We start from the raw sequence: 17210 nt of genomic DNA on the forward strand, positions 1-17210 counted from the left end.
GATGATGTTTATTTCTTGTATTTCAGAGTTCATTTTACATACATATTTGTATTCATTCACCTTGCATATAATACCTTCCTCTTGCCTATACTTTTTTTTGCCCTGCCACCTTTCAACCCACTTGGGCAGCCTCCTGAGGTTTCTCTGTAGCTTATTTCCATAACACCACAGGCAGAAGGATGTATCAGTGTTTTAAATGACTGTAACAGGAAGGTTGGGAAGGCCAGTTCTTCAGGGTAAACAGATCTGTTGAAAGTAAGGACCTTCTTCAATGACTAATTAGCTTCCAGCCACCTATCCTGCTACCTTAGAGCCGTGTTCATCAAAATACAAACATTAATTAAGTCAAGAATTTCAGAGCCATCATAGACACCCCAATAAGGGAAAAGGGAAAACAAGCAGACCCCACCCTATAGCCATAGGAGTTACAGTTTCAGTTTCAAAGGCCCACATTTGAACCACAAGAGGGTGGTCCTTTGAAAGAGAAATATGACTTCTCACATTTCCAAGTGTCTCCAGACATCTTAAAACAATCTAACCACAACACCTTAGAAGGTTTAATTCCACCCATCTGGTCCACATACACACAACAAATTAGGTTATAACCAGAGAGGAGCTCCTCTGGGCAGAAGAATCCCCCTGAGCCCTCTCTTTTTCCTAGTGGCAACTATGAAAACATTTCACCTATCTGTGCCGATTTCTGCACGAAAGCGCCAATGACCTGTTTCCTTTCAAGGGGGAACACCACCAGCAGTGTTGTAAGTGTGCAATGACTTGGCACAGGCCCACCACATCACTGGAAACAGTTGCAACCCAGAAATTAGGCAATCTTGTCCTTGTGCAAACATCATAGAGTACTTACTCAAACCAAGATGGTATAGCTTACTACACACCTAAGCTATATGGTACTAATCTTATGGGACCACCATCCCCTATGTGGTTTGTCATTGACTGAAACATCGTTGTATGGTGCATGACTTTATATAAAATGTATTAGGGCTTGTGACCTCAAAAATTTTTAGACAAGGTGACTCAAATCATCAGGACTTGACTGCAGCGTTATTTAAGCCATTTCAGCAAACTTTTGTTGACAAAGTTGACCCTAAACAGTATTGTGAAGTTGACAATTCTCTCTTCTTCTCTGTGCCCCTCTCCTCTTTAACAAAGTTCCCTTTTCCCCTCTTAATGATAAAGTGATTCCCAGTTTCCAAAGGGCACTGAGGACCCCATCTAAGATCCTCACTCTTCCAACAGACAACACTCTAAGCTAGAACCTTCTTTCTCACCTGTCCAACATGGAATTTCCCTGGCTCAGCTCTGTCTTTCCTGTCTAGTATGGTAAACTAATTCACGCTGAATTGCTTATGGCTAAAAACTCAGTTCCCTCTTCCTCAAGAATGAGTATTTTATAAAGGACTTTCTAAAACCCCCTAAGCTTTAATGCATTTCTAGTGGCAGGTCCTCAGGTACCGTAGTGGATGAGTATCCTTTTAAGATATTTTAGAGAAGACTATATTTCAGCAAGTTCTTCCACTGACAAATCCTATGAAGTCATGTAGTACACCTATGAATAAGACAAATTCAGATTTAAAATTATATTTGCCTAACAGAAGAACTAAAATGACAAATTATTGCCAATTATGTTAAAATAATAATAATAGCTGACATTTATTCATCACTTTCAACACACCAGGCCCTGTTCTCAGTACTTTACATGCATTAACTCATTCAGTTTTCACAAAGACCTCACAAGGACTGTATAGTTACACATATTTTGGATATGGGGAGATTAAACAGTCTGCCCTAGGACACTCAGCTAGCAGGTGGCCGGCTGGGACCTGATTCCCAGTTCTCAGGCTCCAGAGCCCATGCTCCTGACCATACACTACAGTGCCTCTCTAGAAGAGATTGGTAGAAAAGCTGTTCTCCACCAAGATAGACAGAAAGTTTCAGAAGGTGCTACTTTTTTCCGGTCTCATCTCTTACCACTTCCTCCTCGACATTCCCCCTGCCCCATGCCCCAGTGCCCTATTATACTAGCCACGCTAAGGTACTCACCATCTTGAAAGATGCACTGTGCAATTTCACAGATACAGGCTCACGCTTTTTTTTTTAATTAATTTTTTTTTAAAGATTTTTTATTTTTTCCATTTTCTCCCCAAAACCCCCCAGTACATAGTTGTATATTCTTCGTTGTGGGTTCCTCTAGTTGTGGCATGTGGGACGCTGCCTCAGCGTGGTCTGATGAGCAGTGCCATGTCCGCGCCCAGGATTCGAACCAACGAAGCACTGGGCCGCCTGCAGCGGAACGCGCGAACTTAACCACTCGGCCACGGGGCCAGCCCAGGCTCACGCTTTTTTTGTTCACGCTTTTCCCTTCTCTGTGTCTTTGTGATCATACTCATCCCTTGGGGTCCAGCTAAGATAGCAAAGGATCCATACCCCACTCCCATCCCCACTTCAAAATTCATTGCGTCTCCTTCTATATTTATGCATCTGTCACAGGGCTTACTACATCATAACCAGCCTGGAAGTTTTCTATTTCAGGTTCTCTGAGGTGAGGTTAGGGGTTCCAGATCACCTGTCCTTCTCGTTATTGCTTTCCCAGCGTCCGGCTTAGTGCCATATATGTGGTAGGAAACAAATTTTTGAATTCAATGTTTGTTTAATTTATTCAGACTAAATAATTTCTTTTCTTTTTTTTAAGTTAACAATAGGATACCTTGAATGGTAACATCATCATCATCATCCAAACCATAGCCAGAAGAAATAATGTTGCTGATACTTCATTTTAAATTTTATTTCAATCTTTTAAAAATGGTTGTTCCAGTAATATTCGGTGGTTAGAAGTACCTCATCTGAATCGCTAACTGTACAAAATAATATTACTCCTTTTATTATTAAAATATCTTTCTTCTTCCATTCTCAAGCTACCACCTACTCCCAATTCATCTTGAATAACGTGGTCATAGTATTTTTCTTAAGGTACCGTTTTTGACATTTCATTTTCCTGTTCAAGTTTTGACATCGTTTTCCCATGTCCTAACAAATCAAGTGGGAAAGTTTCTATATGGTTTACTTCAGGGCCTTCAACACTCGATTCCTCACTCATTCTCGTGTTTATCAACCAATGAGCCATTCACTGGTGTGTCTCAGTTAGGTCCACAGGGCTGAGCCTAGTGCCCCTGGGGCAGCAGACTGGTGGCCTCCATTTACCTCACACTATTATTATTACCATTTTCAATGAGTTGAAGGTTAAGAAATACTGTCAAATTCTACTTCAATTCCTTTACTTCCCAACCAATCTCCTCTAGTTTTAAAGGAGCACATTCTATAGCTTCACTTTGGCTCTTCCTCCTACCTAGAATGTCATCCTTTTTTCTCCCTGGCCATCTTTTACCAACCACAGGAAGCCTATCTTCTTCTCCAGGACTCCAGAGTCCCTTCTCTGAATAACCACTGCATGTATAGAGAGCACCACAAAGTTTCGACTTAATTCTTCACTTTCACACCTTCCTTCTGCATAGTTGTTGCAGTGTATAGCCACAATTAACTGTCCAATAGGAACCTGAGGTTCAGGGAGATCTCAGCATATAAACTGGACAGATCTGAGATGTTCCAGGTGCACAGTTTCATGGTAGCTTCTCCACGTCGCCTGTTTATCTGCTAGTCCTTCAATAGCTTGATCCTTTCAGTCATTCTGTCCTTCCACATTCCATCCTCCAGTTTAAAGCCAAATCCGCTTTCTTCAGCCTCTCTAGCCCCTTGGAAAAGCTAGGTCTTCTTAAGGGTCCTGGACTCCCCTTAGTTTCTGGACAAAACTCCTCTCTTCAGTTACCTGAATTTCAGCTTGGCAATTTCCCTGGACTTTGTCCACAGAGTTTCCCAGCACTGATTTCTTTCTGAGAACAGTGCTCTGATTAGCTGCTTTCAACTGGCTCCTTTCTCTTTCCTCTGTTCTCACCTTTCACCTCCTCAGGAGAGCCCACTGAATCTCATATCTCAAACTTTCTTTCATGACTCCAAGTCCGACCATTGACAACAAGCTCCTAACTTCTTCTAGACCCTTTTATCTCATAAATACTCTATGTTTTTGGGTTTCTCCACAAATTAAAAAAAAAGCAGCACTGGAGCATCTTTGTTCTGGTATTCAGGTGGTAAAATTCAGTGATGTTTGATGAGGGAGAGGAATCCCCCTGTGGAAACGGAACACAGGATAATTTCACTTATGAACAGGGGAAATAAGGTGTGGAGAAGCTGTGTGGCTGTTCATCATAGAATGTATCAGAAATAGAGCTGGTGTGGTCTTAAGGTGAACAGCTCTTCCTAGTTTACCCCGGACTTTCATCATTTCAGCACTCAAAGTCCCACATCCCAGGAAACTACTCAGTCCTGGTGAATGGTTGGTGACCCTATATGGTCTCCTGACTCCCGGGTCCCTGTGCAGTCCCTTAGCCGGGTTACAGAAGTCCAGCTTCCCTGCCCACCACACCTTTTCTTTGCCACACCTGCTCCCTGATGATCTGATACATCAGAGGTTAACAAGCCGTTCAGGGCCAACAGTGTGTTTAATGTTTCTCTAAAGCATAGTATTTGTCCTTACCTGGGTTAAATTTCCCCCTCTTATCCAGGTCTTCTGCAGTGCAGCTTGGCTCCTTCTGGGGTTCTCCTCAGCTTAAATCGTAAGTGGTTTGAGCAAAAATTTTCACTCTGCTCCCGTTCCAGCTGTGTATTTAAGGACCATTTGTCATCTTGGGGAATGAGCCTGTTAGCTAAGACTCTGTCGTAATGAAAATCATGGCACCTTGCATTTCTCCAGCATCTTGCAGTCAATGAAGCTCTTTCTCTCTCTCCCTCTCTCTCTCTCTCTCTCTCTCTCTCTCTCACACACACACACACACACACACACACACACACACACGCACACACACACAGAGCCCTTTGTTGAACGCTAACAATAACCCCCTGAGGCAGGCAGGTACTTATTGGTTGAAAGAAGTAAGAAGAAAGACAAGGAAAGAATTCTTTGTGAGCGGTTTTCTCTTGAAATGTCTTCAAGAGACATCTTCTAAAATATACTTTCAACTCCTATGTTTCTCTGAAACTGGACCTTCAAAACACAAGCTGAAGTAGAGATCTAAATTATTTGGAATCAGCTGCTGGCAACCACACAAGCCTTAAGAAACCCCAGAGTAGGGCTGGCAGGATCCTGAACCAGCTCATCCCTCCCCACACAGCCACTGGCAGGCTCTGGAGTGAGGGTCCCACCCTCTGTCACCCCAAAGCTGGCAGGCTCTGCCTTTCTACTGCCTCTCACCAGAATATTATTTCCATGGGGAAATGCAAACTGGCAAACATTCTCTTGAAATATAACCTGACTGTAAATTGAGAACTGTCAATAAAGAATACTTCATTTCTTGGTTTCCTGTTATATAGTCTTCTAAACACAAGCTCCTGTTTTAAGTACTATGAATTAGACAAAGCTACGGACAAATGTTAAAATGCTGCTTCTTAAAGTCCAAAGCCATTCAAGTTATATTAATTATATAGTTTAAGTTCTTATGCAAGATTTTGGTAAAGTTTCAGTAATGCCATGTTACATTGAATTGAAGGACATTCTTCCAAAAAGATGCCTACTCTATTTCAATGTTTCTTAAACGTGCCCAATCATAAGAATGCTCTGAGGTTCTTCTTTTTTTTTTTTTTTTGAGGAAGATTATCCCTGAGCTAACATCTGCCGCCAATCCCCCTCTTTTTGCTGAGGAAGACTGGCCCTGAGCTAACATCCATGCCCATCTTCTTCTACTTTATATGTGGGACGCCTACCACAGCATGGCTTGACAAGTGGTGCCATGTCCGCACCCGGGATCCGAACTGGCAAACCCTGGGCCGACAGAAGGGGAATGTGCAAACTGAACTCCTGCACCACCGGGCTGGCCCCTGAGGTTCTTTTTAAATTTTGGACTTTAGTGTATATAAGAATCTCCTGGAGAGCTTGTTAAAATGCAGATTCCTTGGCCCTGTCCTGGAGATTCTGATTCAGTGAGTCTGGAGTGGGGACCGGGGCATCTCCAATGTTAAAAAGCACCTTCAGGTGATCTGAGGCAGAGGCTCTGAAGATCTCTGCAGCCTTGGTATTTACTCTGTGTTCTGGCAACATCAGCATCTCCTGGGATGGGTTAGAAATGCAAAATCTGGGGCCGGCCTGGTGGCACAGCAGTTAAGTTTGCACATTCCACTTCTTGACAGCCCGGGGTTCATCATTTTGGATCCTGGGTGCAGACATGGCACCGCTTGGCAAAAGCCATGCTGTGGTAAGCATCCCACATATAAAGTAGAAGAGGATGGGCATGGATGTTAACTCAGGGCCAGTCTTCCTCAGCAAAAAGAGGAGGATTGGCAGTAGTTAGCTCAGGGCTAATCTTCCTCAAAAAAAAAAAAAAAAGAAAAGAAATGCAAAATCTGGGGCTCCGACCCAGATCTCCTGAATCAGGATCTGCATTTTAATAAGATCCCCAGGTGATTTGTGTGCACATAAGGTTTGATAAGTAGCACCCTACAATACAACAAACAACATCACATCAACTCAAAACTTGAAACCCAGTGAGAGCTATACACGGATAACCTGGAGCAAGCCTTCTTCTGTGGGGGCTTTTAATGTATACTCACATTAGATATCATTAGATAGATATATTTTCACGGAAGGGGGACGATGGAAGTCCCATTGTGCAGACTAACTTGCATTGACAAAATCCTGAATAAACTAGGGGTCTAGATAAGTGTTAGAGTATATAAACGAGACTTTTACATATTAATCAACAAGTATTTATTTATTAGGTGTCTCTATGTGCCCAGAATGTTGCTTCTCCCATTCTATTTGGGGGAAAGAAAGTTAATAGAGAGAGGCTTTTAGAAGCTAATGAAATGCCTCTATGCTATGTAGGTATTTGATGTTTGCAATTGAAGTTCCAGAAAGGGGGAAGTACACAGACTGGAAGAGTCAGCAGAACCTCCAGGGAGGAGGGAGGTGAGCTGGTCGGTAAAGTGGGGGCAAGCCTTCCCAAGGAGGAGAGAGCAAGGAGAGTAAAACTTAAAATGAGTGCAATTTGTCTGGGAGACAGAGAAGTGAACAGCCCTGTGGTGGCAAAGGTTTCAGGTGAGTGAATGGTGGAAAACAAGAAGGTTACGTAGGATGAAACTAAATTGTAGATAGTTTGAAAGTCAGAAGTAGAACTTGCTATAGCATGTGTTTGGAAGATGCTGATTATTTTCCCCATAGCCGTTCTTTCTTTCTTCTTTATGAGAGAAATTTTTTAAAAGTTGGGCCCATAGCTGACCAAAACATAGACTACTTTTCTCAGCCTCCTTTGCAGGGAGGTGTGGTCCTAGGACAATATCCTGGCCAATAAGATAGACACGGAAGTGTCAGCTGTGACTTCTCTAACTGATCTTTAAAGGATGGGGGCACATCCTTCAATACATCTTCCACTTTCCTAAGTAGGGATGAGGGTATGAGGGTACTAGAGCTCAAGTAGCCATTTTGGACCAGAGATGGAAGTCACAAGCTAGGGTGAGCAGACAGAAGCACTGGAGGAGTCTGAGTCCCTGAGGATCAGGCCATCCTCACCGCAGACTGATCTCCTCCACTCTCTTTAACATAAGAAAGACGTAATTTTACATCTTGTTTAAGTCCTCATTACTGTCCTTTGGACTTTCCTGTCATGCACGGCCAAACGTAACTGTAACTAATATGACATGGAATGGAAAGTCAAAAATACAAGGATCTATACATCAGGCACCATCCTGGTTCCATCTTTCATAAACTCTATGACCCTAATAGGTTAGTTATCTAATCTCTCTACACCTTTCTCTTCTCACATGTAAAATAGGGACAACATTCCTCAAGGAGGGTTGTGAAGAGCAAAGTAGATTAACTATATAAAGTATCTAGCACAGTGCTGGTGCACAGTACACTCCTAATAAATGTGCTCTTTCTAATTATCTACATGGCATATCAACAGACCAATATGGGACACAGTGATAGCTGTGGAGATTTAGAAGTTACCCCTATCTAGAAGATCAGCAGGGCAGTAATGAACTTCATGGTTGGCAAGGTGAGTAGACTGGAAGCAGGAAAATGCTTCAAAAATCTCATCTAGCCAGATATGGTATATATACACAATGGAATACTACTCAGCCATAAAAAAAGACAAAATTGGCCCATTCACAGCAATGTGGATGGACCTCGAGGGTATTATGTTAAGCAAATTAAGCCAGTCAGAGAAAGACGAACTCTATATGACTCCACTCATAGGTGGAAGTTAGTATATTGACAAGGAGATCTGATCGGTGGTTACCAGGGAAAAGGGGGGGTGGGGGGAGGGCACAAAGGGGGAGGTGGTGTACCCACAACATGACTAACAAGAATGTACAACTGAAATCTCACAAGGTTGTAATCTATCATAACATTAATAATAATATAAAAAAACCTCATCTAGCCCATGGCATTAGCAGTGGAACTGAAGCAGATATTTTCTGAGCCCCTTTTACGTCTCAGGCACATTCTGGAGTTAAAGCTGAAATGGTAAACAGAAACACACATGGTTCTTATACTCATAGAGTTTACAGCCTGGTGTGGGAATCAGACATTAGTCTACGAATGAGTAAGTATATGACAAACTGTGGTAAGTGCTATGAAGGAAAAGGAACAGAATGTTGTGAGAGCTTGTGTCAGAGGCGCCTAACATAGCAAGGTAGGATTAAGCTGAGATCTGAAGGATGACCTGAGTTAACTGAGTGAAGGGAGGCTGGAAAGTACATTCCCTGTAGGGAAATGAAAGGTAAAGCCCCCGAAGTGGAAAGGAGCAGGATGAGTTCTGATAATTGAGATAAAGCCAGTGTTCCCGGAGCGGTGAGCCCAAGGGGAGCCTAGGATGAGGCGAGCCGGAGAAGAAAGCAAGAGATAGGTCCTATAGGGCCTCATAGATCATTATAAAGAGTTTATCCCAAGGATGCTTGAAATGTATCAGAAACAAAGCTGGTGTGGTCTTACAGTGACCAACTCCTCTTGGTTTTGATGATGGCAAGTTTTGAGCAGAATCCTAGGGTGACCAACCGTCGCGGTTTGTCTGGGACTGAGGGATGTGGACTTTTCAGTGCTAAAACTGAGTCAGTCCTGGGCAAACCAAGGGCTTGGTCATCCTAGTAGTTTTCCATGGTCTAATTGTTTCTAGAGATCACACTCTGGCTGCTGTGTGAAAAACTAAGTGTAGCAAGACAGGAATGGAATTAATAAAACCAGTTAGATCATTGGAGTATCCAGGCAAGAGAAGACAGTAGCTTGGGCGAGGGTGGTGGCAGTGGAGTTGAGAAGAGGATGGATTTGAGAGAGTTTTAGGAGGTCACATCGGCAGGACATGGTGAGAGGTTGGGAACATTCCAAGATCACTTGGATTAACTCAAGCGTAAAAGTGAAATCTGGACTTCAAACCCCACATAGGACTACCCTGGTTATATTTTTCTAAGCACTGAAACACTAAGGAAGATTCAAGAGGATGTTGTCTTGGCCAAAGTATAAACTGTCTGGTCTAGGCCTTAGTTTCAAGAATCGAAGACAATAAAGAAAAAATTATGGCTCCTTAACTTGTTACATTTAGACAAATGTCATTTAAATCACCTCAGATCAATGTGTTCCACAGGAAAACCATCTTTATAGCCTAACAACCACTCCTAACCCCAAACAGACTTGCTATAAATGAAGCTAGGAACTCTTTCCCCTGGACATGCTCTAAAATGTTTTTCCTCCTACGAGAAAGTGTTCCACTAGTTACCAGGAGCTACTTATCTAGGCTTTATTGGTATGCGAACTGTGCTTCCAACAGTATTTCCAAATAATCATTTGCTTCTGTCTTATATCTTAACTCATATTTCTAAACTAAAGATAGTTAAGGAAATTATTATTTACTTACGATTGTCATTGTGGTTTTATGATAATTTTAACATTCTTTGCAAGATGTGCTGCCTTTTTAGCAGGAATAGCAAACAGTATATATAACCTTTTAATTGCTGCACTCTGCTTTGCACCAATAAAACTAATTGGTGGCTTTAGAAATAAGAGGTTAGGGTTGTGAACCAAGCAAACAATGATGAAAAAAGCTTGATGTTATAGAATCAAAATTTACGCTTAAACACTGCTCTGCTTTGTTTTTATCCATTTATGTAAAATCTAAAGTCTCTAATAAACCTGCAGGAACTTCTTTGTTAATGTTTTTTTACATCTGTAAAGTACAAAAATGTTTTCTTTGCAAAGTAATAATTAGCATATCTTAATATTATTCAATTCTACTCTGTAGGAACCCAATTATTTTACTCTGCGGTATTTAGCAGTTTTAACTTAACATTTCATTATAAAATCACTGAAAATAATTTTAGTGTAATAATTCTGAAAATCTTATGGCGGTGGCAGGAATGAGTGTAGATGATTTGGGGGTGAAATGTGTGTGTGGCAGGAGCAGGCATGCTTCTCTCTAAAGGCAGCAATAAATCCTGCCTCCAGCCCCAAGGGTGATTGATTCAGTCAAAAAAGCTAAAAGGCTGCCCCAAGATTTAGCAGCCCCTAGGAAGCAGATTTGGGGATTATGTAGCACCCACCCACCAGCAACCCACTGTCAGGGTCACCTTTGACCTTGTCGCCACCCAGGACTGCTTCAATTATGAAACCTTAAGCTCCGTTTTCCAGCCTTTGACCACGACCTGCTGTCCTTCCAGCTCTCACTCCCTCACTCCTGCTCCCTTGAAACTCCCCACCCTTCCCTTTTCTCCGACTCCATCTCTCTCCACTGGGGTTCTCTTACCTTACTTGTCACTTTAATTGCTCTTACAATTCCCCTCAACTTGCCCTTCTCGTAGTCTTCATGTTACATCTGCCCTGCAAAACCAGGGATAGGCCCTGAATCAATTTTTTTGTCATACCAGTTGGGTATGGGACTGTTGGGCTCACATGAAAAAAATCACACAGCTCTGTACAAAGGTTGATACAATGCAACGTGGCTTCCAGACGCAACCAGGCCCTCTGAGCCCCTTGGAAATCCTTTTATATATCCCTGACCAGCTTCCTATCCATTGGTCTCATTTCAAAGACAATATTCTCTTTATTTTAAATTTCTAATCTACAGTCTTTCCCTCAGTCTCAAGAGACGGCCTTGTCTCCCTGTCTCCTCTTCCCAACTGGAAACCTATCTGCAGCCACCTTTATGTGTTTTGATCACCTAGAGAAGTTTTAATTCATGTTTCTTAGACTCGTTAAATAAAAGAGTTACTAGGAATTTCCTTATTTTGTGTTACTATTTAAAAAGCATCAAAATGCTAAGTAGTGAGGAGTATCTATTGAGCAACTGCTATTTCTGAGAAGAAGGGAGGAAGAGGCACAGACCTAAAGGTTCTTTTTTTATATATATAAATATAGGGTCATATATGTAAACATATGGATATATATCCATATATGTATATAAAACAGCTTAATTGAGATATAATTCACATACCATATAGTCTGCTCATTTAAAGTATAGAATTCAATGATTTGTAGTATATTCACAGAGTTATGCAGCCATCACCAAAATCAATTTTAGAACGTTTCATCACCCCAACAAGAAATCCTGTATCCGTTAGCCGTCATTCCCATTTCCTCCCAAGGTCCCCAGTCCTGGGAAGCTGCTCTTCTCTTTTCTGTCTCTATGGATTTGCCTAGTCTAGACATTTCATATAAATGGAACCACACAATATGTGGCCTTTCGTGTTTAGCTTTTATCACTTAGCATAGTGTTTTCAAAGTTTGTCCGTGTTGTAGAATGCATTGGAACTTCATTTCTTTTTTTTTTTTTTCCAGGGAAAAAGTTGCCCTTAGCTAACCTCTGTTGCCAATCGTCCTCTTTTTTTTTCCTCCCCAAAGCCCCGGTGCATGGTTGTACATCTTAGTTGTAAGTCCTTCTAGTTCTTCTGTGTGAGCTGCTGCCACAGCATGGCAACTGATGGATGAGTAGTGTGGTTCCACGACCAGGAAATAAACCTGGGCCGCTGAAGCGGTGAAAGCACCAAACTTTAAGCACTAGGCCATCAGGGCGGGCTCCAGAACTTCATTTCTTTCTATTGTCAAATAATATTCCATTATCTGGATATACCACATTTTATTTATCAATTCATTAGTTGATGGATGTTAGGTTGTTTCCAGTTTTTTGGTTATTATGGATAATGTCGCTGTGAACATTTATATACAAGTTTTACATGGACTTCTGTTTTCAATTCATTTGGGTATATACCTAGGAGTGGAATTGCTGGGTCATGTGGTAACTCTGTGTTTAACCTTTTGAGGAACTGCCAGACTGTTTTCCAAAAGGACTGCACCATTTTATATCACCACCAGCAATGTATAAGGGTTACAATTTGTCCACATTCTTGCTAGCATTTGCTATTTTCCCTCTTTTTGATTATAGCCATCCTACTGTATAGGAAGTGGTACCTCACTGTGGTTTTGATTTGCGTTTTCCTGATGGTTAATGATGCTGAGTATCTTTTCACATGTTTATTGGCCATTTGTGTGTTTTCTTTGGAGAAATATCTATTCAAATGCTTTGTCCTTTTTTAATTGGGTTTTTTTATTGCTAAATTGGAAAAGCATATATTCTAAAAACAAGTTCTTTATAAGATGTATGACTTACAAATATTTTTTTTCATTCTGTGGGTTTTCTTTTCACTTTCTTGATAGGGAAGCACAAAAATTTGTAATTTTGATGATGTCCAATTTGTCTTTTTTCTTTTGTTGCTTCTGTTTTTGGTGTCATATCTAAGAAACCATTGCTTGATCCAAGAAACGATTATAAAATCTAAGATTTACATCTTTGTTTTCTTCTAAGAGTTTAATTTTAACTCCTAAATCTTGAGTTAATTTTTGTATATGGTGTGAGGTAAAGGTCCAACTTCATTCTTTTGCGTGTGGCTGTCTAGTCACAGTGGATGGCCTTGTCAAATTGACTGACCATAAATGCAAGGGTGCATTTCTGGATTCTCAATTCTCTCCATTGATTTATATGTCTTTACTTATGCCAGTACTGTGCTATCTTAATTACTGTAGCCTTGTAGTAAGTTTTGAAATTGGGAAGTGTGAAGCCTTCATCTTTGCTCTTCTTTTTTAAGACTGTTTTGGCTATTCTGGGTCCCTTGAAGTTCCTTATGAATTTTAGGATTGCCATGTTGATTTTACAAGGAAGCCAGCTGGGATTTTGATGAAGATTGCATTGCATTCATAGTGACCTGGAGAATCTTGCCATCTAAAGAATATTAAGTCTTTTCATTTGTTAAGATCTTCTTTTATTATTTTTATTTTTTATTTTTGGCACTTCTTTTATTAACATTATTCATAAGTATCTTCTTCTTCTTGATGCTGTTACAAATAGAATTGGTTTCCTAGTTTCATTTTCAGATTTTTCCTTGCAAGTATATAGAAATTAATTTTTGCATATTAATCTTGTGTCATGCAACCTTGCTGAGCTCATTTATTGGTTGTGATAGCTTCTTTAAGTAGATTCCTTGCAATTTTCTGTATAAAAGATCATGTCATCTGCTATCCACCTGAAGACTCTTGAGGACTGCAATAACTGCACTGTGGTGGGGCTGAGCTGTGGGGGGGGGGGGGGGTCTTCAATCCCTTCAAAATAGTGACATGTCTTTTGCTGAAAGCTTTCCATTTTTCTAGTTAGAAAGGATGAGTCTCTCAATAACAAAAGTCTTTGCTAATTCTCCATACATTGCATTTCACCTAGATGCAGCTGAAGAACACAGTTTTCCTTTTTACCTCAAGGGTTGCACTTACCAATCTACATAAATACATGAGATCATGATTCCAAAAAAGTGTCAGTATTGATCTCTTTCATTCAGAAAGCAGCAGGGTTTAATGGAAAGACTTTGGCCATTGGAATTGGAAGGCTAGTTTCCAGTCCAGCCCTGTCCACATTAGCAGTAAGTCTGATGCCTGCCTAACTAACTTCACAGGGTTATTGTCGAGAGTCCAGTGACCTACTTCTTCAGGCTTTCATCTGTGGGCTGGCTGTTTCCTCTGCAGAGGACTAGGCCTCAGAGGGGTGGCAGTGCCATGGGCCAGAGGAGGCAGGACCAGCTGAGCTGTACCCTTGGGCAAAGCCTACTTCTTTTCAGTCGAGTCACTATTTTGGTTTCATGAGGGATGACTCCTTTCCTAGTTTAACACTATGCTGACATTCAACCTCATTGAGGAAACACTCCCACAGTAAAGGTGGACCTATCCTTGCTAAAGGCATATCCAGACCTCACCCAGCCTGAAACCTGCAGGCTGAAAAGGATCCACGAGGTGGATGGGAAAATCACAGTAGCGATCAGGAAGAACAAATAGGCTGTGGCCTTATCTAAGTCACAGAGCCAAGGCTTTGTCACCAGGATGGAGGATTGGCAGGGAGAATTCCATGCGTCATCATGAACTCATCGCTCTGGCTGTACCACTGCTTCCTTCCTTAATATGCAATTAAGGATTGACTTCACAAGAGACAAACAATGTGTTGGCTATATGATAGCCAAAGCCTATAACCTTAGCACGTGGTTTCCCAGCTAGGCTCAATAGCATTGTGGCAAGAGTGTGGCCCTAGAGTAAGTTTGTCCTTGGATTCAAATCCTGGCTCCATCTCTTAATAGCATGTGACCTTGGCAATTTATGCTTAACCTCTCTATGCCCCACTTCCTCATCTGTGAAAAGAGTACATAGTAATTCATAGAAATTATTGTGAGAATTGAATAAAATATATACAGTCCTCACCACATGATAAGCACGTGATACATTTTAGCTATTAGGAGTAATAACAGCTTTCTTCCTCTAGGCATTTAATTGATTAAACTAAGAAAATTGTTTGAAATTCATCCCAGTGGTTTTCAAACTCTAGCATGCGCAACCATCTCCAAGAGTGATTTTTTTTTTTTTTCTGGAGGAAGATTAGCTCTGAGCTAACATCTATGCCCATCTTCCTCTATTTTATATGTGGGATGCCTGCCACAGCAAGGCTTGACAAGTGGCACACAGGTCCATGCCCAGGATCCAGGCAGGGGAACCTGGGGCCGCCAAAGCGGAGCGCATGAACTTAACCGCTGCGCCACCAGGCTGGCCCCTTGGAGCGATTTTTTTAAAAATGAAATTCCCAGGCTCTACCCTAAGAATGTCTGATTCAGTAGTCAGTGGCAGGGCCCACGAATCTGTGTCTTTAGCAAGTCCTGCGCTTCAGGATTCTGATTCAGGTGATCCACGGGCACTTTTTAAAAAGAACTATTCTTTTGATATAATTTCAAATTTACATAAAAGTTGCAAAAATAGCACAAAGAACTCTCATATACACTTTACCAAGATTCATCCGTTTTAAATGTTTTGCTACAGTTTCTTTATCAATCCCTCTTTTTTTCTATTTGTCTCTATACAATTTTTTTCTAAATCGTTTGAGAGTAGGTTGCGTATCATTCCCCATGGCTTCTTAAAACTTCGGGGTGTATTTCCTAAGAATAAGGATATTCTCTCTACACACCCACTGTTCAGTTACCAAATTCAGGAAATTTGACATCGATAAGATACTTTTATCTTATAGACAGTCCATATTCCAATTTTATCAATTGCTTCAATCATACCTTTTGTAGCAATGTTTTTTCCCCCATACAGGATACAATCCAGGGATCACATATTGTATTGAGTGTGACATCTGTTTTGTCTCCTTGAATCTGGAACAGTGCCCCAGCCTATCTGTGTTTTTTATGACATTGACATTTTTTAAAGAATAGAAGCCAATTATTTTACAGAACATCCCTTACTGTGGGTTTGGCTAATGTTTCCTAGTGATTAGATTTGAGTTATGCATTTTTGGCTAGGATCCTACATAACTGATGTATCCTTTTCAGACTATCCCCTCTGGAGACATATGATATCCATTTGCTTCTTACTGATGAGACATACCACGCTTTGAGAAATATTTGCCTAGCCACTTTCTGTTCTAAAGGCCTCAAAAACTAAAGTGGTCAAAAGAGGAAGCAAGACATTTACTATTCTGATTTTTCTAGTGATTGTTGGTTTGTTAGGGAGCTCATCTGTCTATTACTCAGGTACCTAAGAAGATCACATATTAACCACAGCTGCTATTACATTCAAACCCACAGCACACCTTCTTGTCTAACTTATACAATTCCCTACCTCTGCCCCCCATTTCTTTCTTAGTCATTCTGGATCATGACTTTGATTTTGTCATTACTACGGGTAATCTTTGTGATTTATCATATGACCTTACTAGACCTATCTGTGCTTTTGATGGTAGTTTGAGGGTAGTAGTGACAATTTAATTAATTTCTTGCATCACACATTTTATGAGGATATATCAGCCTCATCTTCAATGGTGTGCTTGAAAGTGCTCTCTTATTCTTCTTTATCTCTAAAACACACTTATCCACAAACTGTGACTGATATTTTACCTTATTACTCATATTTCCATGTAAAGTCTCTAGCCCTCTGTCTCAATATACCTACTTCATTGTTGACTATATAATTTTCCTGGCATTCATTCATTCATTCAATGAATAGTCCAAAGACTAAGAAAGAATATGATTTAAGTCTTAAAGAAGCTGGTGTTTACTGAGTACCAGCTTTATGTCAGCCCTATTACATATATTACCTCACAACAACCAGAAAGAAATGTTTGTGTTGCCACCATTTTACAGACAAGAAAACAGAATTAAATAACCTATCTGACACGAAACCACAAAGTGATAGAACTGAGATTTACTCCTAGGTCTGGTTAACTCTAAATATATTCTTAATGAGTACTGCCTATAAAATTGCAATGGTAAAGGTAGAGTGAACAAAATTAAGTTCACAAATTTCCGAACGCCAGAATTAGGTATGCCTCTCAAAATTGAAAGTGCAACTTAAGGTCAAATGAAAGCATTACCTTACAAAATGGCCAGGAAACTTAAAGTACTTTTACCCCTCAGGGCCTTTTGGGAGAAAACAAGAAGTTTCATAATAGATTCTTCTGAAAATTTTGAAAATATAGTTGAAGCCCCTGTGTTCTCTCGCCGGTCCCACCCGCCCTCCTTCTTCCTTTCTTGTTGGTTACTATTATTGCGTTTTTATACTTTGCATAAATAATGTCATTAAAAAT

This window comes from Equus asinus, chromosome 25 (assembly GCF_041296235.1).
Source record: "Equus asinus isolate D_3611 breed Donkey chromosome 25, EquAss-T2T_v2, whole genome shotgun sequence".
NCBI classification, from domain to species: Eukaryota; Metazoa; Chordata; class Mammalia; order Perissodactyla; family Equidae; genus Equus; species Equus asinus.